The following is a 12,696-nucleotide window of genomic DNA, read 5'->3' on the forward strand; positions in this document are numbered from 1 at the left end:
ACATCTCGTTCCTCTATATGTCCACACATGCAGCAGAATGACAGTAAAGCTCGACTTGACTTCTTCCAGGCGGCTTGTGGGGAAAGTGCTGTTAAAGAGCTGTTAAACTGCACAAGAGCCCGGATAGCTCAGTCGGTAGAGCATCAGACTTTTAATCTGAGGGTCCAGGGTTCAAGTCCCTGTTCGGGCGTAGGGCCGTCATCTTGTTGGCGGCCTCAGCCTACTGTCGTGCCGGTACAGGACTGCCGTGTGGCGGCGTGCGCTCAAAGATGTGCCAGAGTTCACATGCAGTCTTCTGTGCTCATTTGAACCGCTACAGCCGCGCGTCTTCGTGCGAGACGTTACGGCCGGCTTTCTCCTCGTTGGGCCCGCTGTTTTGTCTGCAGCAGGGCCGGCTTGCAATCTCGGCTGCGTGACTGAGCTGGCTGGGATGCAAGTGGGTCAGGCGGCAGTGCTGCACGACGACAGGGCAGAGGACGTCCAGGTCGCCGTAGTCGTGGCCGAGTGGTTAAGGCGATGGACTAGAAATCCATTGGGGTCTCCCCGCGCAGGTTCGAATCCTGCCGACTACGCTTTTGTCGACGCCCCTGTGCGCCGGGAGACGCGACCGTGCCCTTTTCTTGCGCGTCCGTCACACGAATTTGCGCAGCCTCTCTCCAACCGAATAACACGCCTCGTCCTTAAGCTGGATTTTGCGTCTGAAGCTCTTTGGCATCCTGTGCTGCCCGCCTCCAGCCAAGAGAGCAGGCTTGCGTACCCGCAAACCGGCGTAGTCGTGGCCGAGAGGTTAAGGCGATGGACTTGAAATCCATTGGGGTCTCCCGCGCAGGTTCGAACCCTGCCGACTACGGGCGGGCTTCCGCCCCTTCTGCTTTAGGTTTCTGTGCTGATAATTGCGGCTTCCAAGGACTTTGGCCTTCGCTCTCACTGCCATGTTTGCTTGCGGCCTTCATCCCGTGGCAAATGAGCTTCTCGTCAGCAACAACGATGAAACACACTACGGAATGGTGTGGTGCTAACAACCTGTCCCTTAATGTGGGTAAAACAAAAGAGGTTGTGATGGACTTCAGAAGAAACTCTGTTGACCATCGACAGCTCGACTGTGGAGAGAGTCAGCAGCACTAAATTCCTGGGGGTGCACATTACAGAGGATCTCACCTGGACCACCAACGTCACGTCGCTCAACAAGAAGAGCCAACAGCGCCTCCACTTTCTCCGCCGGGTGAAAAGGGCAAGTCTCCCTCCACCCATCCTCACCACCTTCTACAGGGGCACCATTGAGAGTGTGCTGACCAGCTGCATCACTGTCTGGTACGGGAACTGCAGTGCTGCTGACCGCAAGGCCCTACAGCGGACAGTGAACACAGCTGCAAAGATCATCGGTGCCCCTCTCCCCTCCATCCTGGACATTTTCCCTGCACAATGCTCCAGCAAGGCCTCCAGCATCGTGAAGGACCCCACCCATCCCTCCCACAATCTCTTCCAGCTCCTGCCATCAGGTAGAAGGTACCGGAGTATTAAAGCTCGCTCTGTCCGATTCTTTACCAGCTTTTTCCCCCAGGCTGTGAGAGCCCTTAACGCCAATCTCCCTGTCCCCCTCTGAAGCCATGAAAACCTCAGCCTCCCCTCCCCGCCCCAACTCATTAAAACTGTTGACAATTTTCCTAAGTGCAATTCTGAGTGTGCTACACACGGGTGAGTGGGCTGTACAAACCACCTGTAGTAATCTCATGTACAAATATCTCTTTTGTAAAACTTCATGTACAGTACTTATGTAAAGTTTTTTCAGTCTCAGTTTGTGTATGTTTAGTCAACTATTTAGCTATAGTATTTATAGTATATGTATAGTGAGATGGTTAACTGTTCTATAGGTCTATAATTGCTTTTCTTATACTTGTACTGTTGTATGTTTACATTATGTTTAACTAGTATGTAGCACCGTGGTCCTGGGAGTCACGACATCTCGTTCCTCTATATGTCCACACATGCAGCAGAATGACAGTAAAGCTCGACTTGACTTCTTCCAGGCGGCTTGTGGGGAAAGTGCTGTTAAAGAGCTGTTAAACTGCACAAGAGCCCGGATAGCTCAGTCGGTAGAGCATCAGACTTTTAATCTGAGGGTCCAGGGTTCAAGTCCCTGTTCGGGCGTAGGGCCGTCATCTTGTTGGCGGCCTCAGCCTACTGTCGTGCCGGTACAGGACTGCCGTGTGGCGGCGTGCGCTCAAAGATGTGCCAGAGTTCACATGCAGTCTTTGCTGTGTTTCCGCTTCAAGAATGTTTCAGTGCCTGTGGTGGGGTGTTTTCCTCTTTTGAGAGTGTTCAGTAAAGCCATAGCCAGTTTGTGGGTTTTTTTTTTCTCACCCAACTTTGAGGTCGCCTGTGCTCATTTGAACCGCTACAGCCGCGCGTCTTCGTGCGAGACGTTACGGCCGGCTTTCTCCTCGTTGGGCCCGCTGTTTTGTCTGCAGCAGGGCCGGCTTGCAATCTCGGCTGGCTGCGTGACTGAGCTGGCTGGGATGCAAGTGGGTCAGGCGGCAGTGCTGCACGACGACAGGGCAGAGGACGTCCAGGTCGCCGTAGTCGTGGCCGAGTGGTTAAGGCGATGGACTAGAAATCCATTGGGGTCTCCCCGCGCAGGTTCGAATCCTGCCGACTACGCTTTTTGTCGACGCCCCTGTGCGCCGGGAGACGCCGTGCCCTTTTCTTGCGCGTCCGTCACACGAATTTGCGCAGCCTCTCTCCAACCGAATAACACGCCGCTTGCCCTTTTTGTAATCGGACGGCTGCCGCCACAGCCGTGAGCCAGTGGCGCGCCGTGATCGTATAGTGGTTAGTACTCTGCGTTGTGGCCGCAGCAACCCCGGTTCGAATCCGGGTCACGGCAGCCCTTTGCCGTTGAGCGACGGGGACGTCCTGCTCCTTTTGCCACCTCGTCCTTAAGCTGGATTTTGCGTCTGAAGCTCTTTGGCATCCTGTGCTGCCCGCCTCCAGCCAGCCAGCAGAGAGCAGGCTTGCGTACCCGCAAACCGGCGTAGTCGTGGCCGAGAGGTTAAGGCGATGGACTTGAAATCCATTGGGGTCTCCCCGCGCAGGTTCGAACCCTGCCGACTACGGGCGGGCTTCCGCCCCTTCTGCTTTAGGTTTCTGTGCTGATAATTGCGGCTTCCAAGGACTTTGGCCTTCGCTCTCACTGCCATGTTTGCTTGCGGCCTTCATCCCGTGGCAAATGAGCTTCTCGTCAGCAACAACGATGAAACACACTACGGAGAGCAAGAGGCACAGCTGGCTGAATGGTGTGGTGCTAACAACCTGTCCCTTAATGTGGGTAAAACAAAAGAGGTTGTGATGGACTTCAGAAGAAACTCTGTTGACCATCGACAGCTCGACTGTGGAGAGAGTCAGCAGCACTAAATTCCTGGGGGTGCACATTACAGAGGATCTCACCTGGACCACCAACGTCACGTCGCTCAACAAGAAGAGCCAACAGCGCCTCCACTTTCTCCGCCGGGTGAAAAGGGCAAGTCTCCCTCCACCCATCCTCACCACCTTCTACAGGGGCACCATTGAGAGTGTGCTGACCAGCTGCATCACTGTCTGGTACGGGAACTGCAGTGCTGCTGACCGCAAGGCCCTACAGCGGACAGTGAACACAGCTGCAAAGATCATCGGTGCCCCTCTCCCCTCCATCCTGGACATTTTCCCTGCACAATGCTCCAGCAAGGCCTCCAGCATCGTGAAGGACCCCACCCATCCCTCCCACAATCTCTTCCAGCTCCTGCCATCAGGTAGAAGGTACCGGAGTATTAAAGCTCGCTCTGTCCGATTCTTTACCAGCTTTTCCCCCAGGCTGTGAGAGCCCTTAACGCCAATCTCCCTGTCCCCCTCTGAAGCCATGAAAACCTCAGCCTCCCCCCCGCCCCAACTCATTAAAACTGTTGACAATTTTCCTAAGTGCAATTCTGAGTGTGCTACACACGGGTGAGTGGGCTGTACAAACCACCTGTAGTAATCTCATGTACAAATATCTCTTTTGTAAAACTTCATGTACAGTACTTATGTAAAGTTTTTTCAGTCTCAGTTTGTGTATGTTTAGTCAACTATTTAGCTATAGTATTTATAGTATATGTATAGTGAGATGGTTAACTGTTCTATAGGTCTATAATTGCTTTTCTTATACTTGTACTGTTGTATGTTTACATTATGTTTAACTAGTATGTAGCACCGTGGTCCTGGGAGTCACGACATCTCGTTCCTCTATATGTCCACACATGCAGCAGAATGACAGTAAAGCTCGACTTGACTTCTTCCAGGCGGCTTGTGGGGAAAGTGCTGTTAAAGAGCTGTTAAACTGCACAAGAGCCCGGATAGCTCAGTCGGTAGAGCATCAGACTTTTAATCTGAGGGTCCAGGGTTCAAGTCCCTGTTCGGGCGTAGGGCCGTCATCTTGTTGGCGGCCTCAGCCTACTGTCGTGCCGGTACAGGACTGCCGTGTGGCGGCGTGCGCTCAAAGATGTGCCAGAGTTCACATGCAGTCTTTGCTGTGTTTCCGCTTCAAGAATGTTTCAGTGCCTGTGGTGGGGTGTTTTCCTCTTTTGAGAGTGTTCAGTAAAGCCATAGCCAGTTTGTGGGGTTTTTTTCTCACCCAACTTTGAGGTCGCCTGTGCTCATTTGAACCGCTACAGCCGCGCGTCTTCGTGCGAGACGTTACGGCCGGCTTTCTCCTCGTTGGGCCCGCTGTTTTGTCTGCAGCAGGGCCGGCTTGCAATCTCGGCTGCGTGACTGAGCTGGCTGGGATGCAAGTGGGTCAGGCGGCAGTGCTGCACGACGACAGGGCAGAGGACGTCCAGGTCGCCGTAGTCGTGGCCGAGTGGTTAAGGCGATGGACTAGAAATCCATTGGGGTCTCCCGCGCAGGTTCGAATCCTGCCGACTACGCTTTTTGTCGACGCCCCTGTGCGCCGGGGAGACGCGACCGTGCCCTTTTCTTGCGCGTCCGTCACACGAATTTGCGCAGCCTCTCTCCAACCGAATAACACGCCGCTTGCCCTTTTTGTAATCGGACGGCTGCCGCCACAGCCGTGAGCCAGTGGCGCGCCGTGATCGTATAGTGGTTAGTACTCTGCGTTGTGGCCGCAGCAACCCCGGTTCGAATCCGGGTCACGGCAGCCCTTTGCCGTTGAGCGACGGGGACGTCCTGCTCCTTTTGCCACCTCGTCCTTAAGCTGGATTTTGCGTCTGAAGCTCTTTGGCATCCTGTGCTGCCCGCCTCCAGCCAAGAGAGCAGGCTTGCGTACCCGCAAACCGGCGTAGTCGTGGCCGAGAGGTTAAGGCGATGGACTTGAAATCCATTGGGGTCTCCCCGCGCAGGTTCGAACCCTGCCGACTACGGGCGGGCTTCCGCCCCTTCTGCTTTAGGTTTCTGTGCTGATAATTGCGGCTTCCAAGGACTTTGGCCTTCGCTCTCACTGCCATGTTTGCTTGCGGCCTTCATCCCGTGGCAAATGAGCTTCTCGTCAGCAACAACGATGAAACACACTACGGAGAGCAAGAGGCACAGCTGGCTGAATGGTGTGGTGCTAACAACCTGTCCCTTAATGTGGGTAAAACAAAAGAGGTTGTGATGGACTTCAGAAGAAACTCTGTTGACCATCGACAGCTCGACTGTGGAGAGAGTCAGCAGCACTAAATTCCTGGGGGTGCACATTACAGAGGATCTCACCTGGACCACCAACGTCACGTCGCTCAACAAGAAGAGCCAACAGCGCCTCCACTTTCTCCGCCGGCTGAAAAGGGCAAGTCTCCCTCCACCCATCCTCACCACCTTCTACAGGGGCACCATTGAGAGTGTGCTGACCAGCTGCATCACTGTCTGGTACGGGAACTGCAGTGCTGCTGACCGCAAGGCCCTACAGCGGACAGTGAACACAGCTGCAAAGATCATCGGTGCCCCTCTCCCCTCCATCCTGGACATTTTCCCTGCACAATGCTCCAGCAAGGCCTCCAGCATCGTGAAGGACCCCACCCATCCCTCCCACAATCTCTTCCAGCTCCTGCCATCAGGTAGAAGGTACCGGAGTATTAAAGCTCGCTCTGTCCGATTCTTTACCAGCTTTTCCCCCCAGGCTGTGAGAGCCCTTAACGCCAATCTCCCTGTCCCCCTCTGAAGCCATGAAAACCTCAGCCTCCCCCCCCCGCCCCAACTCATTAAAACTGTTGACAATTTTCCTAAGTGCAATTCTGAGTGTGCTACACACGGGTGAGTGGGCTGTACAAACCACCTGTAGTAATCTCATGTACAAATATCTCTTTTGTAAAACTTCATGTACAGTACTTATGTAAAGTTTTTTCAGTCTCAGTTTGTGTATGTTTAGTCAACTATTTAGCTATAGTATTTATAGTATATGTATAGTGAGATGGTTAACTGTTCTATAGGTCTATAATTGCTTTTCTTATACTTGTACTGTTGTATGTTTACATTATGTTTAACTAGTATGTAGCACCGTGGTCCTGGGAGTCACGACATCTCGTTCCTCTATATGTCCACACATGCAGCAGAATGACAGTAAAGCTCGACTTGACTTCTTCCAGGCGGCTTGTGGGGAAAGTGCTGTTAAAGAGCTGTTAAACTGCACAAGAGCCCGGATAGCTCAGTCGGTAGAGCATCAGACTTTTAATCTGAGGGTCCAGGGTTCAAGTCCCTGTTCGGGCGTAGGGCCGTCATCTTGTTGGCGGCCTCAGCCTACTGTCGTGCCGGTACAGGACTGCCGTGTGGCGGCGTGCGCTCAAAGATGTGCCAGAGTTCACATGCAGTCTTTGCTGTGTTTCCGCTTCAAGAATGTTTCAGTGCCTGTGGTGGGGTGTTTTCCTCTTTTGAGAGTGTTCAGTAAAGCCATAGCCAGTTTGTGGGGTTTTTTTTTCTCACCCAACTTTGAGGTCGCCTGTGCTCATTTGAACCGCTACAGCCGCGCGTCTTCGTGCGAGACGTTACGGCCGGCTTTCTCCTCGTTGGGCCCGCTGTTTTGTCTGCAGCAGGGCCTGCACGACGACAGGGCAGAGGACGTCCAGGTCGCCGTAGTCGTGGCCGAGTGGTTAAGGCGATGGACTAGAAATCCATTGGGGTCTCCCGCGCAGGTTCGAATCCTGCCGACTACGCTTTTGTCGACGACCCCAATGGATTTCTAGTCCATCGCCTTAACCTGGAGGCCATGTCCCTGTCCCCTCGTGCTGCCCTGTCGTCGTGCAGCACTGCCGCCTGACCCACTTGCATCCCAGCCAGCTCAGTCACGCAGCCGAGATTGCAAGCCGGCCCTGCTGCAGACAAAACAGCGGGCCCAACGAGGAGAAAGCCGGCCGTAACGTCTCGCACGAAGACGCGCGGCTGTAGCGGTTCAAATGAGCACAGGCGACCTCAAAGTTGGGTGAGAAAAAAACCCCACAAACTGGCTATGGCTTTACTGAACACTCTCAAAAGAGGAAAACACCCCACCACAGGCACTGAAACATTCTTGAAGCGGAAACACAGCAAAGACTGCATGTGAACTCTGGCACATCTTTGAGCGCACGCCGCCACACGGCAGTCCTGTACCGGCACGACAGTAGGCTGAGGCCGCCAACAAGATGACGGCCCTACGCCCGAACAGGGACTTGAACCCTGGACCCTCAGATTAAAAGTCTGATGCTCTACCGACTGAGCTATCCGGGCTCTTGTGCAGTTTAACAGCTCTTTAACAGCACTTTCCCCACAAGCCGCCTGGAAGAAGTCAAGTCGAGCTTTACTGTCATTCTGCTGCATGTGTGGACATATAGAGGAACGAGATGTCGTGACTCCCAGGACCACGGTGCTACATACTAGTTAAACATAATGTAAACATACAACAGTACAAGTATAAGAAAAGCAATTATAGACCTATAGAACAGTTAACCATCTCACTATACATATACTATAAATACTATAGCTAAATAGTTGACTAAACATACACAAACTGAGACTGAAAAAACTTTACATAAGTACTGTACATGAAGTTTTACAAAAGAGATATTTGTACATGAGATTACTACAGGTGGTTTGTACAGCCCACTCACCCGTGTGTAGCACACTCAGAATTGCACTTAGGAAAATTGTCAACAGTTTTAATGAGTTGGGGCGGGGAGGGGAGGCTGAGGTTTTCATGGCTTCAGAGGGGACAGGGAGATTGGCGTTAAGGGCTCTCACAGCCTGGGGGAAAAGCTGGTAAAGAATCGGACAGAGCGAGCTTTAATACTCCGGTACCTTCTACCTGATGGCAGGAGCTGGAAGAGATTGTGGGAGGGATGGGTGGGGTCCTTCACGATGCTGGAGGCCTTGCTGGAGCATTGTGCAGGGAAAATGTCCAGGATGGAGGGGAGAGGGGCACCGATGATCTTTGCAGCTGTGTTCACTGTCCGCTGTAGGGCCTTGCGGTCAGCAGCACTGCAGTTCCCGTACCAGACAGTGATGCAGCTGGTCAGCACACTCTCAATGGTGCCCCTGTAGAAGGTGGTGAGGATGGGTGGAGGGAGACTTGCCCTTTTCAGCCGGCGGAGAAAGTGGAGGCGCTGTTGGCTCTTCTTGTTGAGCGACGTGACGTTGGTGGTCCAGGTGAGATCCTCTGTAATGTGCACCCCCAGGAATTTAGTGCTGCTGACTCTCTCCACAGTCGAGCTGTCGATGGTCAACAGAGTTTCTTCTGAAGTCCATCACAACCTCTTTTGTTTTACCCACATTAAGGGACAGGTTGTTAGCACCACACCATTCAGCCAGCTGTGCCTCTTGCTCTCCGTAGTGTGTTTCATCGTTGTTGCTGACGAGAAGCTCATTTGCCACGGGATGAAGGCCGCAAGCAAACATGGCAGTGAGAGCGAAGGCCAAAGTCCTTGGAAGCCGCAATTATCAGCACAGAAACCTAAAGCAGAAGGGGCGGAAGCCCGCCCGTAGTCGGCAGGGTTCGAACCTGCGCGGGGAGACCCCAATGGATTTCAAGTCCATCGCCTTAACCTCTCGGCCACGACTACGCCGGTTTGCGGGTACGCAAGCCTGCTCTCTTGGCTGGAGGCGGGCAGCACAGGATGCCAAAGAGCTTCAGACGCAAAATCCAGCTTAAGGACGAGGTGGCAAAAGGAGCAGGACGTCCCCGTCGCTCAACGGCAAAGGGCTGCCGTGACCCGGATTCGAACCGGGGTTGCTGCGGCCACAACGCAGAGTACTAACCACTATACGATCACGGCGCGCCACTGGCTCACGGCTGTGGCGGCAGCCGTCCGATTACAAAAAGGGCAAGCGGCGTGTTATTCGGTTGGAGAGAGGCTGCGCAAATTCGTGTGACGGACGCGCAAGAAAAGGGCACGGTCGCGTCTCCCGGCGCACAGGGGCGTCGACAAAAAGCGTAGTCGGCAGGATTCGAACCTGCGCGGGAGACCCCAATGGATTTCTAGTCCATCGCCTTAACCACTCGGCCACGACTACGGCGACCTGGACGTCCTCTGCCCTGTCGTCGTGCAGCACTGCCGCCTGACCCACTTGCATCCCAGCCAGCTCAGTCACGCAGCCGAGATTGCAAGCCGGCCCTGCTGCAGACAAAACAGCGGGCCCAACGAGGAGAAAGCCGGCCGTAACGTCTCGCACGAAGACGCGCGGCTGTAGCGGTTCAAATGAGCACAGGCGACCTCAAAGTTGGGTGAAAAAAAAAACCCCACAAACTGGCTATGGCTTTACTGAACACTCTCAAAAGAGGAAAACACCCCACCACAGGCACTGAAACATTCTTGAAGCGGAAACACAGCAAAGACTGCATGTGAACTCTGGCACATCTTTGAGCGCACGCCGCCACACGGCAGTCCTGTACCGGCACGACAGTAGGCTGAGGCCGCCAACAAGATGACGGCCCTACGCCCGAACAGGGACTTGAACCCTGGACCCTCAGATTAAAAGTCTGATGCTCTACCGACTGAGCTATCCGGGCTCTTGTGCAGTTTAACAGCTCTTTAACAGCACTTTCCCCACAAGCCGCCTGGAAGAAGTCAAGTCGAGCTTTACTGTCATTCTGCTGCATGTGTGGACATATAGAGGAACGAGATGTCGTGACTCCCAGGACCACGGTGCTACATACTAGTTAAACATAATGTAAACATACAACAGTACAAGTATAAGAAAAGCAATTATAGACCTATAGAACAGTTAACCATCTCACTATACATATACTATAAATACTATAGCTAAATAGTTGACTAAACATACACAAACTGAGACTGAAAAAACTTTACATAAGTACTGTACATGAAGTTTTACAAAAGAGATATTTGTACATGAGATTACTACAGGTGGTTTGTACAGCCCACTCACCCGTGTGTAGCACACTCAGAATTGCACTTAGGAAAATTGTCAACAGTTTTAATGAGTTGGGGGCGGGGAGGGGAGGCTGAGGTTTTCATGGCTTCAGAGGGGGACAGGGAGATTGGCGTTAAGGGCTCTCACAGCCTGGGGGGAAAAGCTGGTAAAGAATCGGACAGAGCGAGCTTTAATACTCCGGTACCTTCTACCTGATGGCAGGAGCTGGAAGAGATTGTGGGAGGGATGGGTGGGGTCCTTCACGATGCTGGAGGCCTTGCTGGAGCATTGTGCAGGGAAAATGTCCAGGATGGAGGGGAGAGGGGCACCGATGATCTTTGCAGCTGTGTTCACTGTCCGCTGTAGGGCCTTGCGGTCAGCAGCACTGCAGTTCCCGTACCAGACAGTGATGCAGCTGGTCAGCACACTCTCAATGGTGCCCCTGTAGAAGGTGGTGAGGATGGGTGGAGGGAGACTTGCCCTTTTCACCCGGCGGAGAAAGTGGAGGCGCTGTTGGCTCTTCTTGTTGAGCGACGTGACGTTGGTGGTCCAGGTGAGATCCTCTGTAATGTGCACCCCCAGGAATTTAGTGCTGCTGACTCTCTCCACAGTCGAGCTGTCGATGGTCAACAGAGTTTCTTCTGAAGTCCATCACAACCTCTTTTGTTTTACCCACATTAAGGGACAGGTTGTTAGCACCACACCATTCAGCCAGCTGTGCCTCTTGCTCTCCGTAGTGTGTTTCATCGTTGTTGCTGACGAGAAGCTCATTTGCCACGGGATGAAGGCCGCAAGCAAACATGGCAGTGAGAGCGAAGGCCAAAGTCCTTGGAAGCCGCAATTATCAGCACAGAAACCTAAAGCAGAAGGGGCGGAAGCCCGCCCGTAGTCGGCAGGGTTCGAACCTGCGCGGGGAGACCCCAATGGATTTCAAGTCCATCGCCTTAACCTCTCGGCCACGACTACGCCGGTTTGCGGGTACGCAAGCCTGCTCTCTTGGCTGGAGGCGGGCAGCACAGGATGCCAAAGAGCTTCAGACGCAAAATCCAGCTTAAGGACGAGGTGGCAAAAAGGAGCAGGACGTCCCCGTCGCTCAACGGCAAAGGGCTGCCGTGACCCGGATTCGAACCGGGGTTGCTGCGGCCACAACGCAGAGTACTAACCACTATACGATCACGGCGCGCCACTGGCTCACGGCTGTGGCGGCAGCCGTCCGATTACAAAAAGGGCAAGCGGCGTGTTATTCGGTTGGAGAGAGGCTGCGCAAATTCGTGTGACGGACGCGCAAGAAAAGGGCACGGTCGCGTCTCCCCGGCGCACAGGGGCGTCGACAAAAAGCGTAGTCGGCAGGATTCGAACCTGCGCGGGAGACCCCAATGGATTTCTAGTCCATCGCCTTAACCACTCGGCCACGACTACGGCGACCTGGACGTCCTCTGCCCTGTCGTCGTGCAGCACTGCCGCCTGACCCACTTGCATCCCAGCCAGCTCAGTCACGCAGCCGAGATTGCAAGCCGGCCCTGCTGCAGACAAAACAGCGGGCCCAACGAGGAGAAAGCCGGCCGTAACGTCTCGCACGAAGACGCGCGGCTGTAGCGGTTCAAATGAGCACAGGCGACCTCAAAGTTGGGTGAGAAAAAAACCCCACAAACTGGCTATGGCTTTACTGAACACTCTCAAAAGAGGAAAACACCCCACCACAGGCACTGAAACATTCTTGAAGCGGAAACACAGCAAAGACTGCATGTGAACTCTGGCACATCTTTGAGCGCACGCCGCCACACGGCAGTCCTGTACCGGCACGACAGTAGGCTGAGGCCGCCAACAAGATGACGGCCCTACGCCCGAACAGGGACTTGAACCCTGGACCCTCAGATTAAAAGTCTGATGCTCTACCGACTGAGCTATCCGGGCTCTTGTGCAGTTTAACAGCTCTTTAACAGCACTTTCCCCACAAGCCGCCTGGAAGAAGTCAAGTCGAGCTTTACTGTCATTCTGCTGCATGTGTGGACATATAGAGGAACGAGATGTCGTGACTCCCAGGACCACGGTGCTACATACTAGTTAAACATAATGTAAACATACAACAGTACAAGTATAAGAAAAGCAATTATAGACCTATAGAACAGTTAACCATCTCACTATACATATACTATAAATACTATAGCTAAATAGTTGACTAAACATACACAAACTGAGACTGAAAAAACTTTACATAAGTACTGTACATGAAGTTTTACAAAAGAGATATTTGTCTTCAGAGGGGGACAGGGAGATTGGCGTTAAGGGCTCTCACAGCCTGGGGGGAAAAGCTGGTAAAGAATCGGACAGAGCGAGCTTTAATACTCCGGTACC

At 53.3% G+C, this 12,696-nt stretch overlaps 22 non-coding genes across 22 annotated transcripts; 13 read left to right on the forward strand and 9 right to left on the reverse strand.

The window, feature by feature from the left end:
• The first annotated feature begins 117 nt into the window (after positions 1–117).
• Positions 118–190, forward strand: trnak-uuu (transfer RNA lysine (anticodon UUU)). The gene has a single exon. It is a non-coding gene; the product is annotated as a tRNA-Lys (tRNA).
• A 300-nt stretch (positions 191–490) lies between these two features.
• Positions 491–572, forward strand: trnas-aga (transfer RNA serine (anticodon AGA)). The gene has a single exon. It is a non-coding gene; the product is annotated as a tRNA-Ser (tRNA).
• Positions 573–769: 197 nt separating this feature from the next.
• On the forward strand, positions 770–850 carry trnas-uga (transfer RNA serine (anticodon UGA)). The gene has a single exon. It is a non-coding gene; the product is annotated as a tRNA-Ser (tRNA).
• A 1,225-nt stretch (positions 851–2,075) lies between these two features.
• On the forward strand, positions 2,076–2,148 carry trnak-uuu (transfer RNA lysine (anticodon UUU)). The gene has a single exon. It is a non-coding gene; the product is annotated as a tRNA-Lys (tRNA).
• A 428-nt stretch (positions 2,149–2,576) lies between these two features.
• On the forward strand, positions 2,577–2,658 carry trnas-aga (transfer RNA serine (anticodon AGA)). The gene has a single exon. It is a non-coding gene; the product is annotated as a tRNA-Ser (tRNA).
• A 154-nt stretch (positions 2,659–2,812) lies between these two features.
• trnah-gug (transfer RNA histidin (anticodon GUG)) lies at positions 2,813–2,884 on the forward strand. The gene has a single exon. It is a non-coding gene; the product is annotated as a tRNA-His (tRNA).
• Positions 2,885–3,031: 147 nt separating this feature from the next.
• Positions 3,032–3,113, forward strand: trnas-uga (transfer RNA serine (anticodon UGA)). Its single transcript has one exon. It is a non-coding gene; the product is annotated as a tRNA-Ser (tRNA).
• Positions 3,114–4,358: 1,245 nt separating this feature from the next.
• Positions 4,359–4,431, forward strand: trnak-uuu (transfer RNA lysine (anticodon UUU)). Its single transcript has one exon. It is a non-coding gene; the product is annotated as a tRNA-Lys (tRNA).
• Positions 4,432–4,853: 422 nt separating this feature from the next.
• trnas-aga (transfer RNA serine (anticodon AGA)) lies at positions 4,854–4,934 on the forward strand. The gene has a single exon. It is a non-coding gene; the product is annotated as a tRNA-Ser (tRNA).
• A 158-nt stretch (positions 4,935–5,092) lies between these two features.
• trnah-gug (transfer RNA histidin (anticodon GUG)) lies at positions 5,093–5,164 on the forward strand. Its single transcript has one exon. It is a non-coding gene; the product is annotated as a tRNA-His (tRNA).
• A 141-nt stretch (positions 5,165–5,305) lies between these two features.
• Positions 5,306–5,387, forward strand: trnas-uga (transfer RNA serine (anticodon UGA)). Its single transcript has one exon. It is a non-coding gene; the product is annotated as a tRNA-Ser (tRNA).
• Positions 5,388–6,635: 1,248 nt separating this feature from the next.
• On the forward strand, positions 6,636–6,708 carry trnak-uuu (transfer RNA lysine (anticodon UUU)). Its single transcript has one exon. It is a non-coding gene; the product is annotated as a tRNA-Lys (tRNA).
• Positions 6,709–7,070: 362 nt separating this feature from the next.
• trnas-aga (transfer RNA serine (anticodon AGA)) lies at positions 7,071–7,151 on the forward strand. Its single transcript has one exon. It is a non-coding gene; the product is annotated as a tRNA-Ser (tRNA).
• Positions 7,152–7,628: 477 nt separating this feature from the next.
• Positions 7,629–7,701, reverse strand: trnak-uuu (transfer RNA lysine (anticodon UUU)). Its single transcript has one exon. It is a non-coding gene; the product is annotated as a tRNA-Lys (tRNA).
• Positions 7,702–8,947: 1,246 nt separating this feature from the next.
• Positions 8,948–9,029, reverse strand: trnas-uga (transfer RNA serine (anticodon UGA)). The gene has a single exon. It is a non-coding gene; the product is annotated as a tRNA-Ser (tRNA).
• A 141-nt stretch (positions 9,030–9,170) lies between these two features.
• On the reverse strand, positions 9,171–9,242 carry trnah-gug (transfer RNA histidin (anticodon GUG)). Its single transcript has one exon. It is a non-coding gene; the product is annotated as a tRNA-His (tRNA).
• Positions 9,243–9,399: 157 nt separating this feature from the next.
• trnas-aga (transfer RNA serine (anticodon AGA)) lies at positions 9,400–9,480 on the reverse strand. The gene has a single exon. It is a non-coding gene; the product is annotated as a tRNA-Ser (tRNA).
• A 423-nt stretch (positions 9,481–9,903) lies between these two features.
• Positions 9,904–9,976, reverse strand: trnak-uuu (transfer RNA lysine (anticodon UUU)). Its single transcript has one exon. It is a non-coding gene; the product is annotated as a tRNA-Lys (tRNA).
• Positions 9,977–11,225: 1,249 nt separating this feature from the next.
• Positions 11,226–11,307, reverse strand: trnas-uga (transfer RNA serine (anticodon UGA)). The gene has a single exon. It is a non-coding gene; the product is annotated as a tRNA-Ser (tRNA).
• A 142-nt stretch (positions 11,308–11,449) lies between these two features.
• trnah-gug (transfer RNA histidin (anticodon GUG)) lies at positions 11,450–11,521 on the reverse strand. The gene has a single exon. It is a non-coding gene; the product is annotated as a tRNA-His (tRNA).
• A 158-nt stretch (positions 11,522–11,679) lies between these two features.
• Positions 11,680–11,760, reverse strand: trnas-aga (transfer RNA serine (anticodon AGA)). Its single transcript has one exon. It is a non-coding gene; the product is annotated as a tRNA-Ser (tRNA).
• Positions 11,761–12,182: 422 nt separating this feature from the next.
• trnak-uuu (transfer RNA lysine (anticodon UUU)) lies at positions 12,183–12,255 on the reverse strand. Its single transcript has one exon. It is a non-coding gene; the product is annotated as a tRNA-Lys (tRNA).
• Positions 12,256–12,696: the final 441 nt, after the last annotated feature.

Source organism: Labeo rohita, unplaced genomic scaffold (genome assembly GCF_022985175.1).
Source record: "Labeo rohita strain BAU-BD-2019 unplaced genomic scaffold, IGBB_LRoh.1.0 scaffold_1904, whole genome shotgun sequence".
Taxonomy (NCBI): Eukaryota; Metazoa; Chordata; class Actinopteri; order Cypriniformes; family Cyprinidae; genus Labeo; species Labeo rohita.